The 14,180-nt window shown below is 35.3% G+C and overlaps 1 non-coding gene across 1 annotated transcript; it reads left to right on the top strand.

The window, feature by feature from the left end:
* The first annotated feature begins 12,943 nt into the window (after nucleotides 1-12,943).
* Nucleotides 12,944-13,049, top strand: LOC128295658 (small nucleolar RNA R71). The gene has a single exon (XR_008286218.1). It is a non-coding gene; the product is annotated as a small nucleolar RNA R71 (small nucleolar RNA).
* Nucleotides 13,050-14,180: the final 1,131 nt, after the last annotated feature.

Here is a 14,180-nt window from a genome sequence, read left to right on the forward strand (position 1 = left end):
AGTCACACACCTTACTACTTCTAGAAAATGATGATACAACACACTTCCAAATCCTAATACACAAAAATCCAATCAATTTACTTAGCTACAAGCGATAAGTATTCGACCCTAACACCAAAAATCAATCTCTACTAGGCAATCAGATACTTACCCAAATAAGAAACCGTTTCCAAAACTCTTAATTCACAGGAGGGTTAATGCATCTCACAATCCCCATCTATCAAATTCACCACATCAATTAGACCAAAATCTCACAAGCCAAACCAAAACTTCACATACCTCATTGAAAAAGAATAGAGAAAATAAATAACACCACTAACGAGGACACAAAAAATACTTACCTAAAAAACAGAATGATGGAGATATTAGAGGAGAGGGAGGACAAAGAGTAGGAGAAGATATAGGAGAATAGTTCTAAAAATACTTTTAAAAGAATACCCCAACAATCTTGATAACAACCCGCTAAATCCTATAAATTATCCACATCAAATTTTTTAAGGGATTTGAACACAGGACTTCACACACACAAACACAACACTTAACTATTGTACCAGATTAACACACTTGACAAAATTTAACAACATTTAACTAAAAACGGGGTGTGACCACTCTCTTGGTTCACTAACCCGGTTTTGAGATGTGACATATTTAGTATTGTTATCAAAAATTGCTTTTGAGAAATAAAATGCCCATTTTAGACATTGTGTTATAATGTAACAAATATACATTTAAATAAAGTTCAAATTAGTTAATAATATGAAAATATAAAATAACTTATTATAATTTGTTGTTAATATTTTAACATATGAAATATAAATTTTAAATATTTTAAGCAATTAATATTAATTATTTATAAATTTGAATTTGAATATACAAAATATATTGTAATATAAATTTAAAAATATCATATTATATATTTAAAATAAATTTCAATAGGAAAGTAATTACATACCTAATATAAGTATTATATAAAATATTTTATAAAGGCTAAAATTGTCCTTTGCTTTTAAAAGTGTTTTGGCCAAAAGGTGCTTTTGCTTTTGAGTTCAAAAACACTTTTGATTTCAAAAGTTATCTATTTATTAGTATTATTTCGGCTCCAAAAGCGCTTTTAAACCCAAAAGTACTTTTGAGAAATAAGCTAAACTAAGAGCCAGTTCTGCATTGCTTTTCAAAAACACTTCTAGCTCCAAAAACACTTCTGGAAGAAAAGCTGTGCAGAACAATCTGCTTTTGGCTGAAATTTTTAGCTTTTCAGGAGTGCTTTTGAAAAGCACTCCTGAAAAGGAGAAGCTAAAATTTTTAGCTTTTCCTCTCCCAAAAGCACTTTTAGTGCTTAATTACTTTTTTACCCCTCAATAACATAGTACTTTCTCTTTTTTTTTCTTAGTACTTAATTACAAATGTGTTAAAATCATTAATTAAAAATGAAAAATATTTTTAAAATACTAATTACAAATATTTAATAGTTATATTTAAATTTTTAAAATATAGTTTATATATTCTAATTAAATTTTATAAATAATTAATATTTATTGCTTAAAAATATTTAAAATTTATATTTTATATATTAAAATATTAACAAGAAGTTATAATAATTTTTATATTCTTACTAAAATATAATAATATTAACTAATTTAAATATTATTTAAATGCATATTTATTACTTGATAATAATATGTCTAAAATGGACTTTTATTTCTCAAAATACTTTTTGACAAAGAATGCTAAACACTCAAATTTTACACCAAATTTTTCAAAAGCAATTCTCAAAATACTTTTTCACAAGATTACTTTTAAAAGTACTTTTTAAAAGCATTGTCAAATTAGCCCTAAATCTTAGAGCATGTTTTGAACCATATAATAATAAACATTAATAATTAATATATTATGTACTACTTTACTATTATAGTATGTGATATAGTATTATATAATGAAATTATATATTTTATAAGTATTAATATATATAACTATTATTATATTATAGAGTATAATAAGAGATATAATATTAATAGTTATATCTAATTTAGTATATTAAATTACAGGTTTATAATTATAACTAGCAATACATAAAATATTATTAAAATTTTAATATCCTAATAAAATATTATTTTTATTAAATTAGATTTTGAATTGAGCTTTAACTTTTCAAATTGTATTTAGGTGTTGAGTTAAATTTTGTTTTACTTGAGATTTAGGCAATAATTAGTTTATTTTTCATTTAGGTAATAATAAGTATGTTATTTGGGTTTTGACTTAATATAATATATTTGGATTTTGGAATAATTATTCTAAAAATAAGTATTAGGTTTATAAATTTAATAAGAAAGATAAAAAAATTTAAGCAATTGTCAACATAATATAATAATGAACAACAATAGATATTTTCATTAATCCATGTGATATTATAGAAGAATAAATTTGCCAACAATAAGCCCTATAATTATTTTATATAAAAGAATTTTTTAAATATATATAATTTATGCTTTTTATATGGTAAATTTAAATTATTTTGCATCATATAAAAATAAAATGAATTATCACATTATAAATTAATATATTTATAGCTTATAAAATTTAAAATTGTTTAAATTTGTCAAAGCCTCCCTACGCAACTCAATATTAACTCAAATCCAAAAAATGTCTGAGTTCAAATGGATCTGAACGCCGAAAAACTCAAGTCCAAAATGAGCCCACTCATTTACCAACTCTATAACTACTATGACACTGATTCAAGGCTTCAACAGAAATTCCCCACATGGGATGTAAGTATATGCAAAGAATTCAATAGAAAAGGAAATGACTTAAACAAATTGAGAAATTTGATTTATTATTGCCAATTTTGATACAGTTTATCAAGTGTATTTATATACAATTTACAAAGGGATAACTGCTACTAACAACTTGTGAACAACTCACTAACAATACTAACAGCCCAACTGCCTAACAGATTCTTTACTAACGATGATATACTCTAACATTCACCCAACTTCCTGGTCGGCAAGATTTGAAGAAGACTACGAAAATAAGCAAATATGGATGCAGACAAAGGCTTTGTGAGAATATCGGCAACCTGATCGCAGGCTGGAACTTCACCGACAATAAGAGAACCATCAACCACTTTTTCTTGAACAAAAAACAAGTCAAGCTTAACATGTTTGAACTTATAATGTAAAACTGGATTAGCAGTTACCACAACAGCACTAGAGTTGTCACACCAGATGGATTGGAGTGTTAGCAGAGCTCAACAATAATTCTTTCAATAAAGAAACTAGCCAAGTAACATCAGAAGTTGCAACAGCCAAACTCATGTACCCAACCTCAACAGTGAAGCAAGACACAACTTGTTATTTTTTAGAACACCAAGAGATAGGAGTATTTCCAAAATACAAGCAGTAGCCAATTATCGACTGTTTAACATAAAAATCCAAGCCCCAATTAGCATTAGCATAGCCAACCAGAGATAGTTTGTCAGATGGGTGAAAAACTAACCCATAATCAATAGTGCCACTCAAATATCATAAGATTCGTTTTAACACAATTAAATGAACACTAATGGGTGCATGCATGAACTGAAAAATTTGATTTACCGCATAAGCAATGCCAAGCCGAGTGAGAACCACATACTGCAACTCGCCAGCAAGACTTTTATATTCAGTAGGATCATTTAGAAGAATTCCTTCATCTTTAGACAATATAAAAGAACTGATCATAGGTGTATGTGTCATGGGTTGGGCATGGGAGCCCGCAATCATGATGCACTTGTGCGATCCATCGTGTTCAAAAGAGATCATTTGGCCCAATCAAACTAGCTCGTTGCTTGGAGAGATTGAAAGCCCAACTACGAAGCTTAACAAATATGGAATGTGATATTCAAATATATGTAATCCTATATATTAAATATAATCTTTAGAAGATATGATTCTGTAATATTAGAGATTTGATTTCTAGATAGCTCTTAATCTTAGCCATTGATGTACTTTGATCTATATCGTTGATTTTGGGGAGGCTCAACTATAAATGCATCTCCCCTCATTGTAATTTATTCAGTTATTAATAAAATTTTGAGAGCACTCACTCAATCTTTTCTCTCAATTGTTCTTGCTTTTCTATGGCTTTTATTCATATTTCAAGTTCATTCTTATTTCGTTCTTTCGCTACTTATTGTGGGTGCCTTGGAGGAATTCTGTTGAATCCTCAATTGTTGCGGGTTAGGCTAACTTAGGCATTTTTGGAGCGAAAGAACTGCCTAAGGCCATACGGATTGCGTGGGAAAAACCTAAGCCTGTGATAGTTGGTATCCGAGCTAATGCTCGAAGGCACCGTTGAAAGATGTAAAAAGAAATTTCTGAGCATGGTAAACCAATAGAGACCCATGAGAGGGCCAAGAAAGCTAGTCATTCGAGGGACATACTATTGGCATTGGAAGATCGAGTTGTTACTCTCGAGGAATCCGTGGGGGATGTCAAGGAAAGAATTAATGATGTCGATGATAGGGTCACTGATGGGTTGTACTACATGAAGGAACAACTCAAAGATTATATGTTGGACTTTTTTGAAAAACTGAATAGTAGGGATGATGCCATCGAGGCTATGATGACGACCATGAAAGAGGAGATTGCAGAGCTCAAGGGTAAACTCACAATCTATAAGGTTGCTTTGGGCAATGGAGGGTTACTGTTGTTGCACCCAAACCCAGTGTGGATGTTCTCAAGCCCAAAGAGTTCAAGGGAACAAGGTTTCCAAGAGATATAGATAATTTTCTGTGGGGAATCAAGCAATACTTTCGAGCCAAAGGTATCATGGATAATGCCACTAAGGTAATTATTGATGCTATGTATCTTACTAACGTTGCTTTGTTGTAGTGATGTTGTAGGTCCACTAATATAGGACGTGTGGGACTGAAAATGAGACTTGGAAGGAGTTTCAAAGTAAGTTCAAGGCACAGTTTTGTCCTAAGTATGTCGAGGATGAGGCTTGAGCAAAGTTACATCGGCTTACGCAACAAGGCACTTTGAGGGAGTATGTGCAAGAGTTTAGCGAACTCATGCTTCAAATCTCAGATATGGGTAAGAAAGGCACGTTCTTTTCCTTTATGGATAGGTTGAAACCATAGACGAAGCAAGAGCTACAATGCCGAGGAGTCCAAGAGCTTACCAAGGCTATGTCTGTAGCATAATTGTTTATTGAATTTAGTGGGAAGAAAAACAAGCTTGAGTCTTCCAAACCCAAATTCAAACCAAAGGGCAATGGTGAGGGAGACAAAGAAAAGCCCACTAGGAATGGAAATGGTAAGAAGCCTTGGGACAAAAAGAAGAATATGCTTATAAGTTGCTTCCATTGTGATGGTCCACATATAATCAATGACTGTCTGAAGAAGGTCTGACTCTCTGCTATGGAAGCAAAAGAGGAGTCAGATGAGGAAGATAACAATGTTGGTTTGATACTAAGGGGTGTCGAAGACAAGACGGGTCATGGGTTGTGATTCATGATATTTGTGACAGGCTTTAAAGATTTATGAATGAATCATTCTTGAGACTAACTTATTATCACGATTAAGGCAATTGTACCTATCGAACAGTAGTATAGTTCAGCAAGACCGGATAGTCGAACCCAAAGAAACCACGAGCACTAGTATTTACTTCCTTTTTATTATCTAGCCTAAAAATTAAGAGGTTTGGTTATCTAAACTAATTACTAAACTAAGAATGCACAGAAAGAAAATTTGGGAAAATACTTTTGAGAGAATTCGATTGATTAAAATAATACCTAAGGAAAAATCCACCTAGACTTCATTTGTTATTTGACTCTGAATCAGACAATTTATTCATTTGACTTGATCCGTAGAAATCCCTAAGTTATATTATTATCTCTCTCAAGACTAATAATGTCTAACCCTAGGTTGAATAATTGAAATCTCTTTCTAATTAACACCTAAAATTGCATTAACTCGATCTATGAATTCCCTTATTAAGTTTCACCCTAATCCGAAAAAATCTTGTCACCCTATCTCTAGCTGTGCAATCAACTCCGCTTAATTATGACAATTTTACTCTTAGACAGGGTCTATTCCTCCTCTGAATAAGAGATTAACTTGAATCAATATCCTAGAATATTAAAACAAGAATTAAGAACACATAATTAAGAACAAGTCAAATATTTATCATACAATTCAGATAATAATAACAAGATCCGTCCTAGGTTTCATTCCCCTTAGGTATTTAGGGGGTTTAGTTCATACTTATGAAAGAAAACATCTCAAAAGCATAAAGATAACAAAACATAAGAAAATCCAAAACTCCTGAAGGAACTTGAAGGGAGATCCTCAGTCTTGATGATGAATCCGGCTTTTGAGATGGATCAATCGACTTTCCTTAAGTAATTCATTGCTTCCTACTCTGGGTCTCCCTCTTAAATACCTTTTCAGGTGTTTAAATAGGCTTTTGAATGCCTAAGAGCCCTAAAAATTAGCCTTTTCTAAATAGGACTATACTTGGGCTCGACAGGGACACGCCCGTGTGTGATTACTCCATCCCGTAGTCAAGGCTGTTGAATAGGCACGGGCATGTAGTCTACCTGTGTAAGTCGTGCTTCAATCCTGCCAAATGGACACGGTCGTGTGACACGCCCATGTGAGGAAGTCCAGGCCGTGTAGATTTTCCACGTGGGTCCACTTTCTCTGTTTTCGTCCCGTTTCTTGATCTTTTTACTCTCCTATGCTCACCTAAGTATAAAACATGAAATTAAAGGATTAGGAGCATCGAATTCACTAAATCAAAGGAGAAACTATTCATAAATGGGCTAAGCATGGGATAAAAATATGTATAAATTACGGTTTATCAAATACCCCTACACTTAAGCATTTGCTTGTCCTCAAGCAAAATCCTCAACTCACAATCAAAATAAATTCTTCTCAATTTATAATCTGTATCAATAATATCTCAAAATAATCCATAAGTACTCATACATTGAAAATTCAAATAAAAGTACATCAAAGTTTCAAACATTCCAAGTTGAGCATTTTATCACGAAAACATAGGTGTCTCCCCTCATCTAAGTAATTACATTTGATCAAAATATCGCAGAATTTAACATCCTCACTAAAGATTCACTCAAATCACTCAAGGTGTTTAAGGACATCAATTACAGCACTCATTAGTCAATATGAAAAGTTATTACCATAGGCTTGCTTGAAAATCAAATCTCTACCGCTATATATTGAGCTGATACATTAATCAAAAAGGTCTTTTAGAGGGTTGTAATATGGCTTTGGTTAGGGGGTGTGGTCACAAGCTGAAAGAAGAGGTTAGAATCGAGATTGAATTGAAAAATTACCTAGTTAGAAAAATAACTAGTTATCAATTGAATACAAGTGAGCTTCTTCTCGGAATATAGAATTAACACTCAAGCTCAAAAAAGACGAATTACTACTAACATGTATGTAAGTTTTTTTTTTTTTAAGAACAAGTCATATACATGGAAGAACAAAACATAGCTAAGCAATTTGTTCAAATCAAATCTCGAAAAAAATAGGGATCAAATTAGGGGATTTCAACAATTATGGGTTATGGGTTAATATTAAGGGTAAATCAATTAATGGCTTGTTAGGCTCAAAAGGGGTTCACTAAGGGTTAATTATGGAGGTAGGCTTTTGTGGAGTGAGTGGGTTAAACCTAAGTACCTTTATTATCTTGGCATATCAAATCAAATGGTGTCGTGTTGACATGCATAATCAAGCAAGTTCTAGAATAACAAATCAAAACTGACGCACCCATAATGAAAGTGAGCTTGAAAAGAATAAAATATGCTCTAAAGGCTCAAGATCTCACAAAATTTATGGCTTTTTTATGTTTAAACTTGTGAATTTTAACTCAAGATAATACCTAAACTTAGGAAAACAACCTAAAAGTCTTTAATTCTTCAAAAATCAACTTATCATGCTTGATTCCCTAATGTCTTAAAGTTTAAACAATCAATGCATAATTGCCTATATTTTAATTCAAGACATATCAATAAAAGTCATAAATTAATTAAAATTCATTCTAATAGTGATATTACTAATTCATGTGACAATAAGACAAAATTCAGGGATTTCAAATGATAATATAAAAGATCCCCCCATACTTAAGATGTACATTGCCCTCAATGTACGAAGATAGATATATTGAAAAAGATAGATATATAATCATAAGATAGGGAGAGAAGTGAAACTTTCTGAATGATTAATGAACTCCTTAAATTGGAGTTATGGAGAATAATCGGCCAAGGCAATGATGAGAGTGGAAGAGGATACTCCGGTAGTGGTAGAGGTTGGGTTCCACAAGTGCTACGTCAAAAGAATATTATATCTCATGGTAGCTATGGTCATGGTCGAGCAGGGCATGGCAATCGTGGAGAACCTTTCCCAATGGAGTTTAAAGTTCCTAAGTTATAGTGAGCTTTAGAGCTCTTTATAACTGTGATAGAATTAGGAACTTTTTAGGAAATATATAAAAAAGAATAATTACTCGTAATGAAATAGCTGAAATTAAAAATTGTAAAATAATAATTATAAAAATAAGCTTAAAGAAAAATAAAAAAAGTAGTCTTAAAATAGAATAAAAGTAAAAACATAAAATAATAAATAAAAGTTTTTAAACATCTTCATCGCTAGATGATTCGCGAGGTGGGGGTCGCGATGAGATGTGGAAGTGCTGACAAATCTGCTGTAGAGTAGCATCAATGTTATCAAAGCGCTGAAAACTACTCGAATCGAGTAAGGCACTCAGAGATGTCAGCGTATGAAGCCGCCGCATGAATTGGACGAGAGAGGGGTAGTGACTGAGACGGTGGGTCCTCATGACGTGGAGGGACATCATCAGTAATGTCCTCTAGGTCATCTTCCTCGGTGGACTGGATGAGGCGGTACTGAAAAGGGTAGGTGCCACGTCGTTTCTCAATCATTCTCATACTTAGCATACTCAAGATGCCCTATAGGGACATCTGGCCGATGAGAGTGAGGGAAGATGATTGTGTTGCTGTGTTGAGGAGCCCGAAATACCGAGCCAGTCGAGTCACATAAGGCCCGATATAGATGACCCCTCTCCTATGTCACTCCATCTGATGGTGAATGGTGAGGGTGATAAAGTAAACAAGGTCGAGGATGTACCCATTAGCCATGCTCCATAAGAAATAGGCGTCGTGGGTGGTGACGACGCTGGTGCTCTCTCGTCTCCCTGTCAGAGTGTAAGCCAAGATGGTGTGTAGATACCTCAAGGATGGAGGGAGAGTTGATGCCTTGGAGCAGCTAGAATCATAGGTGGCCGAAGCAGGGATGAGGTCCCTCCAGCATTTTGAAGGGGAGTAGTGGATGTGGCGGTGGAGGGTGTCGAGTTTATTGTCGTCCATGAACTCCTCCGTGTATAGCCCTAGTGTAATCCCGAACTCGGGTACGCTCAACTGCTGTACTAGACCACCAAGACGAAACTGAACCGTTCCAGGATCGTCGAAGTTGGTCATGACGGTCTAAAGATGGAACATCGAGTAGAGTTCCAATGTGAACTCAAGATACGTCGGCACAACGATCTCAAAAAAAGAGCCCCCATGGGTCAGTCGTCAAGAGGGCTCAGACCGCGTCAGCTAAATGAATCTATTTTAGTACAGCCCAGTCAATGCAGCGGCCTACACCTAGGGGTCGGGCCCATAATATCTGATATAATTCCTCTTGAGGTCCCAAGGGAACCTGGAGGAACGGGTGCCTAATCTCCGTGGTAGGACCCGAGGATGACGCTGCTCATTTCCTTTTCTTCGAGGCGGGAATAGCGGTCTTCTTACCACGTGAGGATGACATTGTACCTGCATTGAAAAGTTGAAGTTCAACTAATACATCCCAAAAATAGCTTGAAAAATCAAGACTAAATATGAATATTTCATGAGATTTACGTACTAGATGATACAAACTAAAACAACTAAATATATAAAGTTATAGGATAATGGGAATAATGTAACGAGAATATGAATGAATGCATGTGGGTAAGCCTAAATTTCATGGAAACAAGGAAAAATGAAAGAGTATAGCATAATATGGTAACTAAAATGACAAAATTTTTATAAAACAAGTATGAGTATTTTAATATTCTAACTATGAATATTCATTCAAAATAGTTCAATAGAGTAGAGAAATCATGAAATAAGCAACATATTTAAAGAAAATAAAAAGAAAAGAGTAAACAAACGCAAAAGGAAGGAGCTTGGGGCGTCGGAAATAGTGTTGTATGCGGCGCACGGGTGTGGCAAGTAGGGCGTGGGGAGTTGCAGCGACTAGGGTTAGGGATTTTTAGGGAGAGAGATGATGAATAGTAAAGGGTTTATATAGATTTTGGGGCACACGGCCGGCACGCCCGTGTGCCCTAATTTTTGCCCGTGTGTTTCGTGATTTTTAAATTTGGGCGCCTCTGACATTCGGCCCACGCCCATGTTCCTTGAGCGTCTAGGTGCATACTATTGTGTCGCACGGCCGTATCTTGCTTCGTTCGCTTTTCCCACGCCCGTGTACATAGGTCCACGCCCATGTTCGTTTTGACAGTGTCGACTACAGGTGGATGGCACAGGCGTGTCAAACGCTCGTGCTAAATTGACAGGTTCACCCACGATTTCAAGGCCCGGGCGTGTTACACGCCCGTGTTGTTTTGGCAGTTTCGCCCACGGCCTTATCCCACGGTCATAGCGACTTATCGTATCCCATGTTGGGGAAAGAATTTTGTCCTGTTTTCACACAGCCGTCTCCTCTTGTAGTGTGAGCACGGTCTACGACACGCTCGTGTGCCTGGCCATGTAGATGGGAAAACCCCTGTGTTTCAAGACTCAGTTAGTAGGTTAGATGTGAAAAACTAGAATTCAAATAAATCATTATTGTTAGTGCTCGGATTGCCTCTCGAGAAGCGCTTATTTATAGTCTTAAGTTGTGCTTACCTCTCTAGTGTGTGATCATGGTGGCTCGAGGAGTTTACACTCATCATCCCTGGTATCAACTTTATCAATATAAGGTTTAAGACGAGTATTGTTTACCTTAAAAGTTTTGAATTTAGGGAGAATTACCTCGACTGTACCATATGGGAAAATACTGAGTACCGTGAGAGGAATTTCTTTATTAGGTTTAGAAGTGGTAATGCGAGGATCTGTTGTATCTAGAAATACTTTGTCTCCAACCTTAAGTTGATTTGGTGAGGTATTAAGCTTGTCCTAGCTCGGTTTCGATTTATCGGGCGTTCTCAGTTTCTTTGTCCGTCATTCATCTAGCTCCTCGATTTGTAGCCTTTGTTCTTCATAGATAGGTCCTTTATTGTTGTCTGAACACGGCTCATATATGTTCTTCGAAACTGTTTCCTACATAGAGGGTTTCACCATATGATCAGTACTAGTAGAATGATTTATACAACCACCTTCAATTCTTGATGTGTTACTCGAATTACGAGCTTGAAGGGTGATTGTTTCGTCTCCTACACGAAGTGTGAGTTCACCTGTACTAACATCAATAATGGTTCTAGCAGTCGCTAAAAAGGGTCGTCCTAAAATTAAAGGTGCGTTACTATCCTCTTCCATGTAAAAAACAACAAAATCTACTGGGTATATAAATTTATCGATCTTAACAAGAACATCTTCAATGATACCCCTAGGAAATCTAATGGTTTTATCAGCCAATTGAATGCTCATCCTAGTTTGTTTGGGTTTCCCAAGACCTAGTTGTTTAAACATTTTATAAGGCATAACCTTAATGCTTGCCCCTAAGTCAGCCAATGCATTATGAACATCTAAACTACCAATTAAATAAGGAATCGTAAAACTCCCTGGATCTTTCAATTTTTTTGGGTAACTTATTCTGTAATATGGCTGAGCAAATTGCATTCAAATCCACATGCGACTCCTCATCCAATTTTCGTTTATTTGTTAAAAGCTCCTTTAAAAATTTGACTATGTTTGGCATCTACGAAAGAGCTTCAATAAATGGTAAGTTAATATGTAACTTTTTTAATAATTTAAGGAATTTACCGAATTGTTCTTCTGTGCGGTCTTTTCTTGTCGCGTTTGGGTATGGCACATGGGGTTTGTACTCTTTATTTACCGGTTCTGGTCATTGTGGTCCACCTCACCTTTATCTTGACTTACCACAAAGCCTTGCCTTGGTTCTGGTGCAGGCTCAACTAACCCTTCCTTTTCATGAGTGATAATCGCGTTAAGTTGCTCCATTGGGTTAGATTCAGTGTTGCTTGGCAGGCTACCTTGTGGTCATTCAGAAATCAACTTGGTGAGCTAGCCAATCTGAGTTTCAAGCCCCTGGATTGATGCTTGTTGATTTTTTAGTGCCGTCTTAGTATTCTGAAAACAAGTTTCTGATACTGAGATGAATTTGGTTAGCATCTCCTCTAGGTTCAGCTTTTTCTCCTGCTGGTACGGTGGTTGCTGAAAGCCTCGAGGCGGTGGTAGCCTCTGATTTCCTTGGCCTCCCCATGAAAAATTTGGGTGGTTCCTCCAACCTACATTGTAGGTATTGCTATAAGGATTGTTTTGAGATCGAGGATTATTACACATGTAATTTAACTGCTCACTCTCCATGTTGTGGCCATAAGGTGGGTATTCTGAACTGCTCGATCCACCTCCATTTGCTTCACATTGCATTACTGGGTGTACCTGTGAGGAACCAAGTAAACCATCAATTTTTCTATTTAATAATTCTACCTGATAGGAGAGCATGGTGACCGAATCAACTTTAAAAACGCCGGCTGCTTTCGTTGGTTTTGTCCTCATGACTTGCCACTGATAATTATTCAGTGACATTTCTTCTATAAATTCATAGGCATCCTCAGGTGTCCTTTTATTGATGGTTCCACCAGCAGCTGCGTCAATCATTTGTCTAGTCGAAGGATTCAAGCCATTATGGAATGTTTGAACCTGTAGCCAGAGTGGTAACCCATGGTGAGGGCATCTTCTCAAAAGGTCATTGTATCTCTCCTATACGTCGTAAAGTGTTTTTAAATCCATCTGCACAAAAAAAGAGATATCATTATGTAATTTGGCCATTTTTGCTGGTGAAAAATATTTTAATAGAAATTTTTCAGTCATCTGTTCCCAAGTAGTAATTGACCCTCATGGTAACGAGTTCAACTACTGTTTAGCTTTGTTCTTTCATGAAAAAAGAAATAACCGAAGGCGAATGGCATTATTAGAGATGCCATTGATTTTGAAGGTATTGCATAGTTTCAAAAAATTCGCCAAGTAAACGTTTGGATCCTCATCCTACAAACCATCAAATTGAACAAATTGTTGTATCATTTGAATTGTGTTAGGTTTCAGTTCAAAGTTATTTGCAGTAATAGCAGGCCTAACTATACTCGACTCAGTTCCTGTTAAATTAGGTTTAGTATAATCATACATAGTGAGTGGAGCATGATTCTGATTTACTAGATCAGTGGCAATCGCAGGAGGTATCAGATTTTTCTAGTTTTCGGCCATCTCCTCAGTTGTGGTTAAAGTATTGTCCTCTTGCTCGTCCTCTGTGTATCTTAGGCTTCGCCTTATTTCTCTTCGATTTTTATGAACTGGGCGATCGATCTTACTATCGAACAGTAATGGTCTTGACGGGTTTCTTCTGGTCATAAACTAGAAAAACCTTTCAGAAGAAAATAAATGAAGAATTAGTAAAGAAAATAAAAATTTAAATTGTAATAAAAGTAAAATGGCTAAATTAATAAAAATCGAGTGTTCTTAATATCCTAGTTCCCCGGCAACGGCGCCAAAAACTTTATACGTGATATTCGTGACAGGTTTTAAAGATTTATGAATGAATCGTTCTTGAGACTAACTTATTATCACGATTAAGGCAAGTGTACCTATCGAACAGTAGTATAGTTCAACAAGACCAGATTGTCGAACCCAAAGGAACCACGAGTACTAGTATTTACTTCCTTTTTATTATCTAGCCTAGAAATTAAAAGGTTTGGTTATCTAAACTAATTACTAAACTAAGAATGCATAGAAAGAAAATTTGGGAAAATACTTTTGGGAGAATTCTATTGATTAAGACAATACCTAAGGAAAAATCCACCTAGACTTCACTTGTTATTTGACTCTGAATCAGACGATTTATTCATTTGACTTGATCCGTAGAAATCCCTAAGTTATATTATTATCTCTCTCTAGACTAA

Source organism: Gossypium arboreum, chromosome 7, assembly GCF_025698485.1.
Source record: "Gossypium arboreum isolate Shixiya-1 chromosome 7, ASM2569848v2, whole genome shotgun sequence".
Lineage (NCBI taxonomy): Eukaryota > Viridiplantae > Streptophyta > Magnoliopsida > Malvales > Malvaceae > Gossypium > Gossypium arboreum.